General features: G+C 47.3%; 1 protein-coding gene across 3 annotated transcripts in view; it reads right to left on the reverse strand.

Annotated features, from left to right (window-relative positions):
- The window catches only part of FOXG1 (forkhead box G1), a 51,845-nt gene that overhangs the window by 21,171 nt on the left and 16,338 nt on the right, over positions 1 to 14,336 (reverse strand). The gene's annotated exons all lie outside the window — the stretch shown is intronic.

Raw genomic sequence — 14,336 nt, forward strand, 5'->3', positions numbered from 1 at the left:
ATGGAAGGTGAGGCGGTGGGAAAAGCTGTGGAAAAACAGAGCCCTGGTCGGAATGAAGCGACCTGTCCGGGTGACTTTAGCAGCTGTGACCTTCAAGCCAGTCAAGATGAAGCATGACTTGCTGCTGGAGTGAGGAGAGAGTTGGGGGTAACAGGCCCCTCTGAGAGCCTTTTTAGAGGACAACTACTAAACTAAGCAAGCTAGCAAGCGCGCTGGTCTAAACTAAATCGAATCAGCCCTGCGCTTCTACACTCGCAGTTGGAGGAAGTTAGGAAGGTTCAGTCTGGCGCCCCATCGGTTTAAATCAGAGCTCCTGCATTTAAACCTCGCTGATAATAAGCCCCATTAATTTCAGGGGACCATCCCTGTCAAGTCACAGCTCGATCCTCCGTAAAGTTAGGCGGTCCGGCCCTAAACCAATTGCTTTCTATTGGCTTCGTAGGATAGGACTGTAAGTATTGTTAGGGTTCGTGCAGGCGGAATTAATTCTACTGATTCTAAAGGAACGTACCGTGTTCCGCTGAAATTGCTGGTGTCACTCTGTTCAAAGAAATCTTGGTCGGTGATTGCATTTATCTGCATATGACACGTTCCTCAAGAAAACTAGACAGTTCTAGGCTTACTGGTTTGTGGTTTATGTTCCTTTCCGATTGTTCTTCAGGGCTTTGAAATCAGCTCAAAGCCTTATAGTACCTTTCAAAAGGTTTTAGAGCGAATTGCTCCTTTGGCCGAAGTGACTGTGGACAGTACCTGGAAATACCGGGGCCCTGATGAACCCCCGTGGGGGACTTGATCAAAACAATATTGAATCAACCCTTCCTGTTTTCCTTTGTTTTGTTTTTGATCTGCTATCCCTCCTTTCTAGGACGAATCAAATTGGACACACAGATCCAGTCCTCTTATTGCAAGCATTTTCTTTCTGAAGATATATTTCTTAACTCAACATGCTTCCGAGTAAACACTTGTTCTTATTCTTATTATCCCGCCTTTCACCCGAAGGTCCCAGGGCGGGTTACAACAATTAAAACACAACGTAGATAGGATCAGGATGGTGTATCTAGCCTTCGCTTTCTAGGGCAATAGCTCAGATTGTTCCGTCTCCAATCCTGAACAAACTTACTAGAGAAAGACAGTACAGTGGTACCTCGGGTTAAGAACTTAAGTCGTTCTGGAGGTCCATTCTTAACCTGAGGTACCACTTTAGCTAATGGGGCCTCCCGCTGCCTCCGCGCTGCCACTGCGTGATTTCTGTTCTCATCCTGAAGCAAAGTTCTTAACCTGAGGTACTATTTCTGGGTTAGCGGAGTCTATAACCTGAAGCGTCTGTAACCTGGAGCGTCTGTAACCAGAGGTACCACTGTACCATGTTCCCGTTCGTTTTAAGCGATCGTGAACACCACTATTTGGCAAGAAATCCCATCGAAATCCACACTCTTCTCCTAATAGCTGAGGGCAAGTCAAGGAGGTCCAGCCACGCCATTCCGACACATCTACCCAGACGTTTGGTGGCTGAAAAAAACCACTCAGAGCCAGTATGGTGTGATGTAGTGGTTAGAGTGACGGAATAGGACCGGGAAATCAAATCCCCACTGGGCCAGGAAGCGAATCACTGCCTTTCAGCCTAGCCTACCTCACATGGTTGTTGTGGGGATTAAATGAGGAGGGGGCGAACCAAGTACACTACCTTGAGCTCCTTGGAGAACATGATGAGATATAGATGCAATAAATAAATACATGCATGCATGCACACATACTGTTATTGGCAACCTCCAGATCACTGGGTGGAAGGATGTTTTTCATTGCAATTGCTGTTAGAACGCTTTTAACTGTAACTGCTTTTGGATGTTTCGAATCGTAATTGTTTCTGGAACGCTTTAATCCGTTTTAGAATGTTTTGTTTTGTTATCATTTTTTATTTTTTATTTTACATTGGCCGCCCTGGACTTTCTTGTGGAGGAAGGGCGAGGTATAAATCCAATAGACAGATAAATAAATAACTGCGGCTCGTGTAAAGACCTTTCCTTTCCTTTTGCCCCCAGAACCCTCGATACTGCTAGAGGAGCCGCCGGGGTCGTGCAAAGGAAGGTGACCGGGACCCCAGCGCGGATGAAATCAACAAAGCACAGCAGAGAACCAAAAAGAGCCGGCTGACCCTTCTCCGCACGCAACCCCGCTGCGCCGCCACCACCCTCAAACTAGGAAATCGATTTCATGTTGCTGTTTGCAGCCCGTATCTGTTTGTGAAGCCGGCCTCTCTATTGATGGCCAACGGGAAGGTGTGCGCCTCTTCTGTTGAAGTTCATTTATCTTTTCGTTTACACCGGCTGCTTCCACTAATTCCGGATTGCCGGGCAAACAGAGTAGCCTCTTCTGGCCTCACATCCCGACTCTCGCTCCTATTAGCAGGTTGATCCTTGTTTGTTTAGACGTCAGCCTGCAGAATGTGCGAACCGCGGGCAAAATAGCTCGGCGCGGTCAGTTTGCACCCACTGCCAGCAGGAAAGAAAAGGCCGAGGGAAAGATTTTCCTTTCCATGCCAAAATGAGGGCCCCGAAATCCTTTCCTTTCTCGACGCTTTCCCTTTGTTGCCAGGGACCGGAATAAATGACCAATTATAGCTCATTAATCGGATTTATTTATTTTTTAAATTTCTGTTTGGAGCAGAATTCTTCGCCGAGAGTTCTCCTCCTTAGCACCTGGTGCTCTAATAGTATATTTCCACATGGGTGCAGAGGTGGCACCCTCAAAATGAATCCTTTTGAAATCCAGGAGGGAGCTACTCCCATTCAGGTCTACTGAGGGTGGAGATGCAAGTGTTCACTGGTCCCATATCATAGGATGAAAGGGTTTTAGCATTGGAGAGGGGCGCAACCGCCCTGCTCCATGCAGGACATTCAGAGCTACAATATCCACAAACAGTCCAACTTCTGCTTTGAAGCCTTCCAGGAAGGGAGAGGTTCCCTCGCTCCACTGGGGATACAGGAGGAAATGCCCATTTTTACTGAGGAGGAAGTTCCACTGCTACCTGCATAGACTTCAAGCCGCCGCGCCTAATGATGTAAGTGTTCAGGTTTCCTTTGCACGCGCTGCGAGCTACAAGCACTGTAAAGCTGCGGTCCTGTGCGCACTTGTCTGAGAGGAAGCCGCAAGCACCATGGGACTGAGTTTACTTCTTAGTTTACTCAGAAGTAACATGCACCAGGGGCTGCCATGCTGGTGCCAGCATCTCTGTCTCAGTCAGCACCACACCAGCAATCCTGACGTGCTTGGCAGGTTGCTGTGGAGAAGGAATGAGATCGCGTCGGTGAATTCTTTTAGACGCTTTAAATAAACCTCTTTATTTTGCCAGCTATGACAAGTATTATTCTACTTTTGTGCTTTCGGGATTACATAATGTAGGCAGAAACCTGCTACTCTCATGAAAGAACACCTATATGTACAGAACCGTCAGAGAAGATGCCTCCAGTCCTCGCGTTGTCTGATCCGCTCCCCTTTCCTTGTGTTTACAACGCGGGATTTCTGACGCTTCTTTATTTCCTCGGCTCCTTTGGCTTTTGGAGCCCAGTAGATAAATACCTTAGAATAGAAATAGCCCCATCAATGAAAAAAAAATGTCAACAAAATATACAATGTAAGAGAAGTGAGCAGAACAACTCTACCTACTAATTCTCCAATTAGAAACCGTAATGGCCACCATCCAGTAAGTGCATCGTTCATGTTCCATACAGCACAAGCCTATTCGTGTCTACTGAGAAGTAAATTCCGTTGAGTTCAATGGTACTTGGTACCAAGTAAGTGTGTATCGAATTTCCAAATGCTTTGTTCGACTTTGGCCATTCCATTGAAATCATGCCACACTAAGCATAGTAACTCAGAAGCACTTCCCCCGACTTGAATGGGATTTGTTCTTTCGGAAGCTCTATTGGGGACCTGCAATCTCATATCCGTTGAAAATATGCTCAGATTACTTCAGAAGTGTAAGGAGGATACATTCGGGGGATCTTCAACACCAGGGCTGGGGGAGGGACTTTTTCAGCCCCAAGGGCAGCGTTTCCTCATGAGCAAACTGTCCCGGGGCAACGTGGCCCTTGTGGGCATTGTCAGAAGTACAGAGGAGCCACACGTGTGACTCTCACCTTTGTTTTCCACATACAGACACACATATCTCATCCAGGCAAGCTGCTTGGCTTCCTCGCACCTCAGGGTCACATTCCAGCCAGGCAAAAGCACCAGAAGGGATTGTGGATCGGAAAGAGGTGTGGCCTAGGAAAACTCGGAGGCCAAATAGGGAAGCCGGGAGGGCTCCATTTGGCCCTGACCCTGAGATTCCCCCACCACTGTTCCTCATACTCTCCCAGTTGTGTGTTAGGATGTAACTCAGGTTTCACTGTAGGCTTACATGGCTGCATGCGAAGGATAGGTAGAGAGGAACCTCCAATCTTTAGAGACTCTCCTCCTTGTGACGACCTATTGATCTTCCTTCCCAATACACTTGTGGTTGCTGGCCTCATGTCCTACTTTGTCTTCTTCTCTTCATCTCCACCTTGGGAGAGGAGACAGCTTTTTGTGTGTCTCCTGCTGAGAACAAAGGGCAAGCATGGCTCTTTGTCTCTCCACCTCAGTTAGATAAAACATAGCACCTTTCCTATAAAGCATGTGTTCCATTCAAACATTGGTGGTGGTGTGTTTTTTAACATGCTTGAGATACCAGACAAAAACAACCATCCTCGGCTACCAGTACTTCCAGTGCCATATCGAGAACTTGTTAATCTAGAGTTCTTTCGATGTGAGCAAAAATTACACTTCATCTCACAGTCTAATCTCTGGGTCTAGCTTTGGAACGATCTGCTTAGGAAATTGGGTTTCCTTTTTGTTGGTATCCATCTGTCTGCGGAAACAATGGAGGAGTGCGCCTTTGGGGGTGAGGTCAAACTGCTGGAAGGTTGCAGCGCCTGCTGTGGCTGTAGAGTCTGATAAGGGAGAGACATGTTTTGTTGCAGCTGGGGCAAATGAAGGCGTCCAGTTGTGCTGCTGCAGATGCAACATGGCGTTACTTATCTCTGTGCTTCTCCCAGCAGACATTTATCCTCTGGTCATTGCTATGGATACGCGACCTGTCTGTTTCCTTGCCTTTAACTAATTAGGTGGTGTGCCCTGCGCAAAATGTAAATAGTCCCTAGCCAAACGCTTAGCAAGTTTGGCTAAAAAGAAGTCCCCCTTGATTCAGTGGGGCCTACTCCCAGGACAGCGTGCACAGAATTGCAACCTCACAGTATAATCCTAGACATGTTAGAGTCCACGTAAGTCTTAGGAGTCGGTCCCATTTCCCCCCCCCCCTCAAGAGTAAAGCATGTATGCTGTATTGCAGCCTTAGAATGTGAAACGGACGCCCCTTGCCTAAATGAGACCCTCACTTGGCATTAAGATGCCAGAGAAAGGGGGGAGGGAATTGCGGGAATACAGTTTCACTTTAACATCACACACCTAGCGGGAGGTAAAGGAAATTTTAAAAGTGAGGTCAACAGAGAAAACAGAAGAGGACAAAACAGCTGCCTGCGACGATCTGCAGGAGCTGGCGGATTTGCTTTCCTCATCTCGTGTGTCCAGTTCCGAGAATCCACCACCAGGTTCCCAAATCATTAATTGCATTGAAAGAGGAATCATGGAATCATAGAATTGTAGAGTTGGAAGGGAATCCGAGGGTTATCTAGTCCAACTCCTTGCAATACAGCAATCTCAACTAAATCATGCATGGCAGATGGCCGTACAACCTCTCCCTAAACCACTCCTCTCTAACCTAAGAGTCCCGATGCCATTGGAGTCTAGAGCACATTTCACTAGTGGGTAAAGGATGACAGAGAGTTTTCTAAATGGGAGATCTGCTGAAGTTGAAAATACAGTTTTAAAGACTTCTTTTTATACTATTTATCAGCTTATAAATGGCCAGACATTTTTGGGGTGCTCCGAATATTCCTGAAACGTGCGGAGATGATGCCCGCATCTCTTAATAGCATCCTTGAGAAGCAAATGCAAAACCCACACCTCTCTTTTTCTGGCTGTCAATAGCTCGTAGCCACAGGGGCTATCTTTTACTTCTGCTGTCAGAGACAGTATGCCCCTAGAAGTAGTTGCTGGGATTCCCAAGTGGCCAGAGGGCTGCTGCGCTCAGGTCGGCTAGCTGGTTTCCCATAGGCACCAGGCTGGCAACTGTGAGAACGGGATGCTGGACAAAGTGGGCCATTGGCAACAGGGATTTTATTCTATTCTCTCTCGTTATCTGACACTGAAAGTTAATAGCAAGCGTCCTTACTCTTTCTTTGAGCGAAGCATTGGTCGTGGTCAATCCTACCCCGTTCTGGAAATAAGGAGAGGCTGCTGGGAGCTCGGTTGACTTGAGATTTTCCCCGCGGCAAAATGAAGGGGTAAAGTCTTGAGGTGTCTGAGAAATGTGTAGGTCACTTAAGGGGAAGGACAATGCCACATATCTATATATAAGCGAGCGAGTATCCAAACCTTACTTACAAACGGTGGAGAAAGGTTTTAGCCCATCCTTATTCTCAAGATTCACTTGCAGGGAGAGTATCACGTGGGAGAGCACTAACACTTGGTATCCCATCTGCAACCTGAAGTTAGACGCCCTCCGCCCTACTATCTCAGAAAGGCTCCACCTCCGACTTCCCCACCGCGTCCTCCTGCATTTATATGACCAGTATGGAGAGTCCTGAGGAAACACCACTCATCGCCATTTGAGAGCCTCCCCGCCAGAGCTGAGCCCCCCTAAAGTAACTTCCTGAAGTAAGTCCGAACTGATGGCGGAGGTGCAAGGGGCCCGGGCTCTGGAGCGTGAGTGCAGCACTCAGCCACTGGGTCTGAAATCAATGAGACCTACGGACTCTCCTGGAGCGTGTGTCTACCTAGTGTGGCCTGATCGTGGGCCCCTGACCGGTATAGACAGCCAGACCTTGCGGGAGAAGACCAGGTTTCAAATTCCTGGAGGGACTCGTGCACCAGGCACATCTGTGGTGCCGTCGGGACAGGGCTTTGGGGGCAGATGCCCAGGGCCTCGCTTCTCAGAAAGGGTGAATACAGCCTACTTCGAAGTAATACACCTTAACAATCTCAAGTGGGGGCCTCCCCAAGTACAGAGTCTAAAAGCCGCTTAATTGCAGCCCTCCTTGTCTAACCTTACAAAGCGGTTCCGAGATTAAAACGGGAGAGGTGTGGAGACCTTGCATGCTGGTCCTGAAAGACAAACGCAGATCAGGATAAAACAATAGGCCTGCCTCTGGGTCCTTCGCTTTGTTTTATGACTCTAGCTCGCTTTCCAGCCGTCCTTTTTTGCCTTTTACTCATTTGGCAATGGTGGGAGAGGACAAAGAGTCAGTGTACTGTGGTAGTTGCAGTGTTTCCCAAACTTGGGTCTCCAGCTGTTTTTTGAACTACAACTCCCATCATTCCTAGTTAGCAAGACCAGTGTCAGGGATGGTGGAAATTGTAGTCCGAGAACAGCTGGAGACCCAAGTTTGGGAAATATTGGAGAGCACTGTATTGGGTTAGGACCTGGGAGACCAGGGTTCCAATCCCTCACTTAGCCATGAAGCTCACTGGGAGACCTTGGGCCATGGGCAAAGCCAGGATTTATGGGGGAGCAGGCTTTATGTTGTGGGGAGCAGAACCGAGATATCTGCGACACAGTTGTTCAGTTAGTTAAGTATTTTCATTTATTTACTTGGTTTATTGGGGCAGCTGCCTCCCGTACCTCCCTGGCTACGCCTATGCCTTGGGCCAGTCACGTGCTCTCAGCCCGACCTACACCACAGGGGTGTTGTGAGGATTAAATGAAGAGGTGGAGAACCACGCAGGCCGCCTTGAGCTCCCGGGAGAAAAGGAGGGATAGAAATACAATAGACAAACAAACTAGGAATCAGTCCCCTTTAAGACTTTCATCTGAACACTTGACGGAGCTAAGAGAGAGAGAAACAAAAACTCCGCCCTAAAGAAGAGGGAAAACACTTGTCTGTTTGTATGTTTTCTTTTATATTCGCTCTCAAGATCCTTCTAACAGGAGAAATCTGTGTCCGTTGTGTTTGTTGCTTTTTGCCTTTCCCGCTCTTCGGAATAATTTTTTTCCCCTGCCTTCTCCTGCTAAATACATTTCTTTAGTCCCGTTTTTCCTGACGTCCCTCTGCTTTGGGCGTCATCATCAGTCTTTTTGCTCATCGACACCGTCGCTCCTTCCTCCGCGTACCTGAAAAGAGGAGAGAGGACATATCCCAATAACAGGCACCTCGCAATATTCCCTAGAGCAGGCGGGTGGAACTTTTGGTCTGCCAGATGTTACTGAACTACAACTCCCATCAGCCCTCAAAACTGGCTAATGCCCATGGATGATGGGAGTTGTAGTTCCGCAACTCCTGGAGGGGCCGAAAGTGCCGCACACGCCTACTCTGAGTCTAGTCTACTGAGCGCGCTGTTTCCTCTAAAGAAATGTGGATGCAGATCGTGGAATGAACCACAAAGTTTCAGTGTATCTGAAGAAGTGTGCATGCACACGAAAGCTCATACCAAGAACTAACTTAGTTGGTCTTTAAGGTGCTACTGGAAGGATTTTTTTTTTTGTTTTTGTTTTCACAAAGGAAAGGTACGAGCCGCTTCCCGGAAATCAGTCAATAAATTTCCAAGTAGAGACCGAGAAACAGAATATATGGAGATCCAAAGGGAAGGCGGCAGAAATGCACCCAGGCGCATGTGCGAACGTCCTCGCTAGGTTTTAGAAAGCCCCGGGCTTTTTAAGGGAGCTTTCACACCCGACACAAAAGTCCATTTGGTTGTTCTTCCACTCAAATCTATTTTTGCCTCACTAGTGTGAATTGTGTTAACGTAGGCTAAGGAAGCAATAGAGCCGTTTTAAAAACCGCTCTGAGTGGCTACGGTGGGGGCTTACGTTTGTTTTACAGACCAATTTAAGGTAAAAAGGATTTAAGACTCAGACATGGACGTGTCCATTGTGTCACAGGTGCGACTGATAAAGTCGGAAACAGATATTTGTCACCAGGTACACAAAAGGTGGGAACACTGGCCAATCCTGGCAGGCTCCCCTGGAATTGACATGCACATTGGCCAATGATGTAACTGGTGTGATTATTTATTACAAATACCTCAAAGCGGCTTACAAAAGATTCTCGCACTCAAACATCACATTCAAGTCTAGTATCGGGAACAAAAATAAACACGTTGCGAGGACACTTTACAAAAACAACAACTTGCGTACATACAGTGCACTGAGTGTACCGGTAAACTACAATCCGAGATAATGTTCCGAATGTTTTAATGAGAAATAAAGTTGTAAAAAAACAAAAAGCACAGGGGGTTTTTAGAATTGAAAATATATCCTGGCCATTTCAGAGTTTATACTGAAAACTGGGATTGGTGAATATTATTATTTAAAATATTTTCAGAAGGCTCAGCCATGATTCTTGCTACCTCTTCCGCTCATGAAAACAGTATAAAATTTCACCAAGTTCACTGAGATTGGCCCACCTTTACCTGGAAGACCTGACCAACGAATACTAGTACAAATATGTCTCTCAACGTTCCCCAAAGATGCTCAGGTTAGGACTTTGGCGAGCCTCCGAGTGGAAGTTTATAAGATGATGCCGCAGCCCTAAACACATTTACCTGTGGAATTCAGGCCTCCCCGTTGAATTCCACAGAATTTATTTCTGAGCGGACATACATAGCATTGTTCCGCAAGCAGCACTTTTCGGAAGCAGAATCAGACTAGCAAACTTTGGTTGATACCGGAACTCATTTTCCAAATGGTCCTCCTATTCTTTTCCAGTCCTATTTGAAGAATATTTCCCGGTGCGTATTAAAAAGCTTTCTGAAGCATCCCTTCTAAAAGCGCCCTCACCTAACCCATTGGACCCTTTTCATCCCATTCAAAGCAAAGGCTAAAAAAAAAAAGACCAATCTCCTCAAAAGAAAGTCCCACCGGAGTTCAATGGGGCTTGTTCCCAGGTAAATTCGAGGAGAATGGCAAACTTAAGCATTATTTGGAAAAATGGGAATGACGCTTTCGAAAGAGGCGCTCTTATTCTCACGTGTTGAACGACTCTCTCTCTCTCTCTCTCTCTCTCTCTCTCTCTCTCTCTCTCTCACACACACACACACACACACACACACACACACATATATGGCGAGAGAGCCAGTCAGATCGGCCGTCCCGTGCGGTGGAACATTTTAAGCTAATGATTATGGGAATCTATTACCCATCAACCACTTTAGACCGAATGAACTGATTTCAAGCCCAGCGAAGGCGCAGTTGACTTCAGTGCAACTCGAATCGCTCTAAAGGTCTCCTTCAGCCAAGTTTTGAATCCTGCTGCCCGTCCCACTTACGTCAAGAGGCTAAATACCGAAGAGCTAAGAAGGATCCGAGCCTCTGGGGTCTTTTTTGGTGTTTGCAGGAAAGAGGGGAGGGAGGGAGCGGGGTGCGGGAGACGTTGATGCTTTTGTTGTCAAGGGGCAAAGAGCTTATGTTCTTAACCTCTGAGGTTTTACACTCTTCTGCCGATTTGGACATTCCTTTAAGCACCGCCGTGCCTCAGATGTGTCTCAAAGGCCCCACGGGCTAATCTCCCACCTCCAACGCAGCTCCGTTTCCCGGCGTTTTCAGCGGACCTCGTTGAAGTTACACCTACAATTTTCACCCTCTTCGCTTTTTGCTTTTTTTTAGACGGGGGTTTCGCGGGGGGCTATCCATTGAAAACCCAAAAATAGCGGGGACACAACTTCTGCTCTTTTTTCTTTAAAACAAAAACAAAGATTTTTGCGGGAAGGGGAGGCTGTATCCAGTATCCTTGCCGAGACACCGGTCCAAGGGACCCTCACCCTCACAACCTCTTGCCTCAGAAGAAAGCACGGAGCCGGTACATCCGGCAGATGTTGCGAACTGAGATGCGGGTTTGCTGGCCAGTTACAGAACACGCATTTAGACGAGCTGAATTTAGACGGTTGCGATGACGGGATACAGGGGTGCCAACCTGAATAAAATATTGGGGGGGCAAGTAAGCCCCACCCCGCATAATCGATCACAAGACACGGCGGAAGCACACCATTTGAATGGCATTGACCATAAACTTTGGGGGGCATAGCCCCCTCAAACATTTTATTGGGGGAGGGGCGAAGGGACCTCGGCCTCTAGGAGTTGGCTCCTATGCTGGGATTTCAACTCTCACGTGCGAATCAGAGGACCGCCGAGTTCAGCCCAGGCGTACTTTCGTTTAAAGATGTGAAGCATTGACTTCTGGGGCAATTCTTGGAGGAACTCCTCGGGGCGTTAGAGGTGTTCGGGTTTTAAACATTTTTTAACATGGACTTAAGCTGGGACAAGATCGCCGCTTCCTGAAACATTTAAAAAAAACAACAACAACGGATCGCAGACAGACTCCTTTGTGATGAGGTAGAGTCATAATCGCGTATGGAAACAGGGAAGATGGTTACCCGCGTTGCCTTCCTTTCCTTAAATGGAAACAGGGAAGAGAGGGGGGGAGGGGGATCCAGATGCAATCTTGGAGTATTTACACTGTTCTATTAGGAAGCCGGGGCCCAGCCAGCACCCCTGTGGGGGGAAGTTCTCTTGAAATCCATAGGAGCTCAGTGGAAAGGCGCGCTATTGTTGCGAGAGGGAGGAAGGCAAAACAAAACAGAAATCTCGAGGGGGCTGCTGTTTGTTTGTTTAGGCGTTTCATGAGAGCAGCAGACAGAAATCAACTTTGGTTTTCCGGCGAACCAAACGACCTGCTTTCCCAATCGTAGACCCTAAGGCAAAATGCTGGCAGTGAAATAAAATTAATGCCCCTTTGAGAATTACGAACCTGGTGAATACTGAGGTTGAAATCCTATACCCCGTTACTTGGAAGTAAGCCCCACTGAATCATCATCATTATCATTATCCAGGGAGAGACTCGGATCCAAGGACTGCTCATCCTAGTGTGGATTTAGGGATCTATGCTGAATCCAGCACTGGCTTTCTCTCCTCCACGGCCCTCCTGCATACCTTTCAGCTTTACAGAGCAATCCCATGCACGTTTATTTAGAAGTAAGTCCCATTGAGGTCAATAGGGCTTATTCACAGGGAAGTGGATAGCTGCTTGCGACTTAGGCGGCTACCTAATAAACAGTCGCTCTTTGAGCGTTGCTTCTTTCCTTCCAAGATAATCTCCTTAGGCTGACACTTGGAAGTTCTGGAAGTTCTTGGGGGCGTGAAAATTGGAGGGATCCAGTTGTGCAGGATTTGTTCCCTCCTGCACCGTTCCGTAAGCAGCTCACGTATTGCCCACCCAGGTCTAAGTATATGGGCCCCGTTCCAGATAGTCTTGCGCGTCAGATTCACATCTGAAACCTATAAGACTTCCCATTGGTGCATCCATCCCGCCCCCCCCTCCATGCATGGGTCTTTAAAATTATTTTCTCTATAGCCAGTAAACACCCCCTCTGTCCCCCCAAAAGAAAAAAAAATCCACTTCAAACGGATTTATCTATTTTTTGTAATTTTAACTCGCCCTTTTCAAGGAAACTCGGGGGGGGGGGCGTGCATAGTCTTCCCCATTTTTTCCCGTTTAGACCGAAAGATGTTGATTGCTCTTCGATCGTGCAAAGATTCAGGGCTTAGGTCCGGTTCGAACTCAAGGCCGCCTAGTCTAGCAACCATAGGAGCCAACTCCTAGGGGCCGTGGAGGCTTCCGCTCCGCAATAAAATATTTGAGGGGACTGGACCCCCGCGAAGTTGAGGGGCATTGCCATGGGCGTAGCCAAGAGGGGACAAGGGGCAGCTGCCCCTCCATCAAGTAAAACAATAGAAATATTTAACTAACTGACCAATCTGCCACCCCCAACAAAAGTCCTCCCCCCCCCAACAAAAACTTATGGGCATTGGTCTTTAAGGTGCTACTGGAAGGAATTTTTTTTGTTTTGACTATGGCAGACCAACACGGCTACCTATCTGTACCTGGAACTATGGGCATTGCCATTCAAATGGTGTGTGTGCACCATGTCATGTGATCTATTATGCTGGGCGGGGCTTACCTGCCCTCCCCCACCCCCCATATTTCATTCAAGTTGGCACCCCTGCTAGCAACACTCTGGAAACTACCATGCTGGAATCATGCCCCAATTTGTTTCTATGAGACTTCAGCGCGCGCTCCTGAGCCGGATTCTTAACCTTATTGTGGATGCGGCTACTGCCGATTTCATTGGTATCTTGGCGTTTTGCAGAAGGCTTGGTGCGGAGGTGGGCTCACTACCTCGCCTCGCACACCCCGTACACGGAAGAAATGGAGTAACGGCAACTTTGGGATCAGAGGCCGTTTCTTTCCCACCCTGAATTGTATTCTTGGACGTAAGTGCCATTGAAATCAATGGTCCTTACTTCTGAGAAGACCTGCTTGGAACTGCATGCTAGGAAAACATTGTTACTCCCCTCCCCCATCATGTTTCAGCCCATTTCTAGACTTGCATCCGGCTGTTTTGATACGTGGCGGGGAGGGGGAGGGCCTCCATCTATTTTCTTTACCTACTACAAGCCTCACGTGATGCATTACAGGCCTCTTCCCAGCGAGTAAGAAGTGTCGTATCCGTCAGATGCTCGATGCCAACAGGAAATAGCTCTGGAATCAGAAGAAATCGAAGGACAACGCCTGATTCCCAAGCCATTTCCTTAAACACCTTTCAAGTTCTATTTTCTTTCAGTTGTGTTGTGGGCACACATTTTCTTCGTTGGGAAGAAAATGGTCTTTCTGACTGGCGCCTTCCATGCGCAGCGCACGAGAAATGGGACTCGATGCAACTTTGGATCGGGACGAAAACGAAGCACGCAGGCGCTACAGAGATCCATAGGAACTCGAGCTTTAAGGTGTCCCTCATTAACATTAAAAAAAAAAGATGGGAGGCGGATTACGCCATACTGTTTTGTGTGAAAATACACACAACTATTTCCAAAATGACTTTACTTACACAGGGCAACATCATTCCTATATATTCAAAAGGGAGTCCCCCTGTTCAGCTACAGTTCATTCCTATGTAAAGAAGCAGCCTGACAGAGGAATACTGGAAGTGTCTACTCAGAAGTAAGTCCCGTTGAGTCCAATGGGCCTTACTCCCAGGAAAGTGGCTAACGGATTGCAAACAAGCGCTTTGGGGAACACTGAGTCTGTGCTTTAAAATATAGCATGAACGTATTAAAAAAACAAGTCAACATATTTACGCATCCTAGCTCTAATTATTTCAGTGAAACTTACTTTCAATGATGTTTGTATTCCACGTAAATCTGTTTA

Source organism: Podarcis gaigeae (genome assembly GCF_964106915.1).
Source record: "Podarcis gaigeae genome assembly, chromosome: 1".
In the NCBI taxonomy this organism is placed as follows: domain Eukaryota; kingdom Metazoa; phylum Chordata; class Lepidosauria; order Squamata; family Lacertidae; genus Podarcis; species Podarcis gaigeae.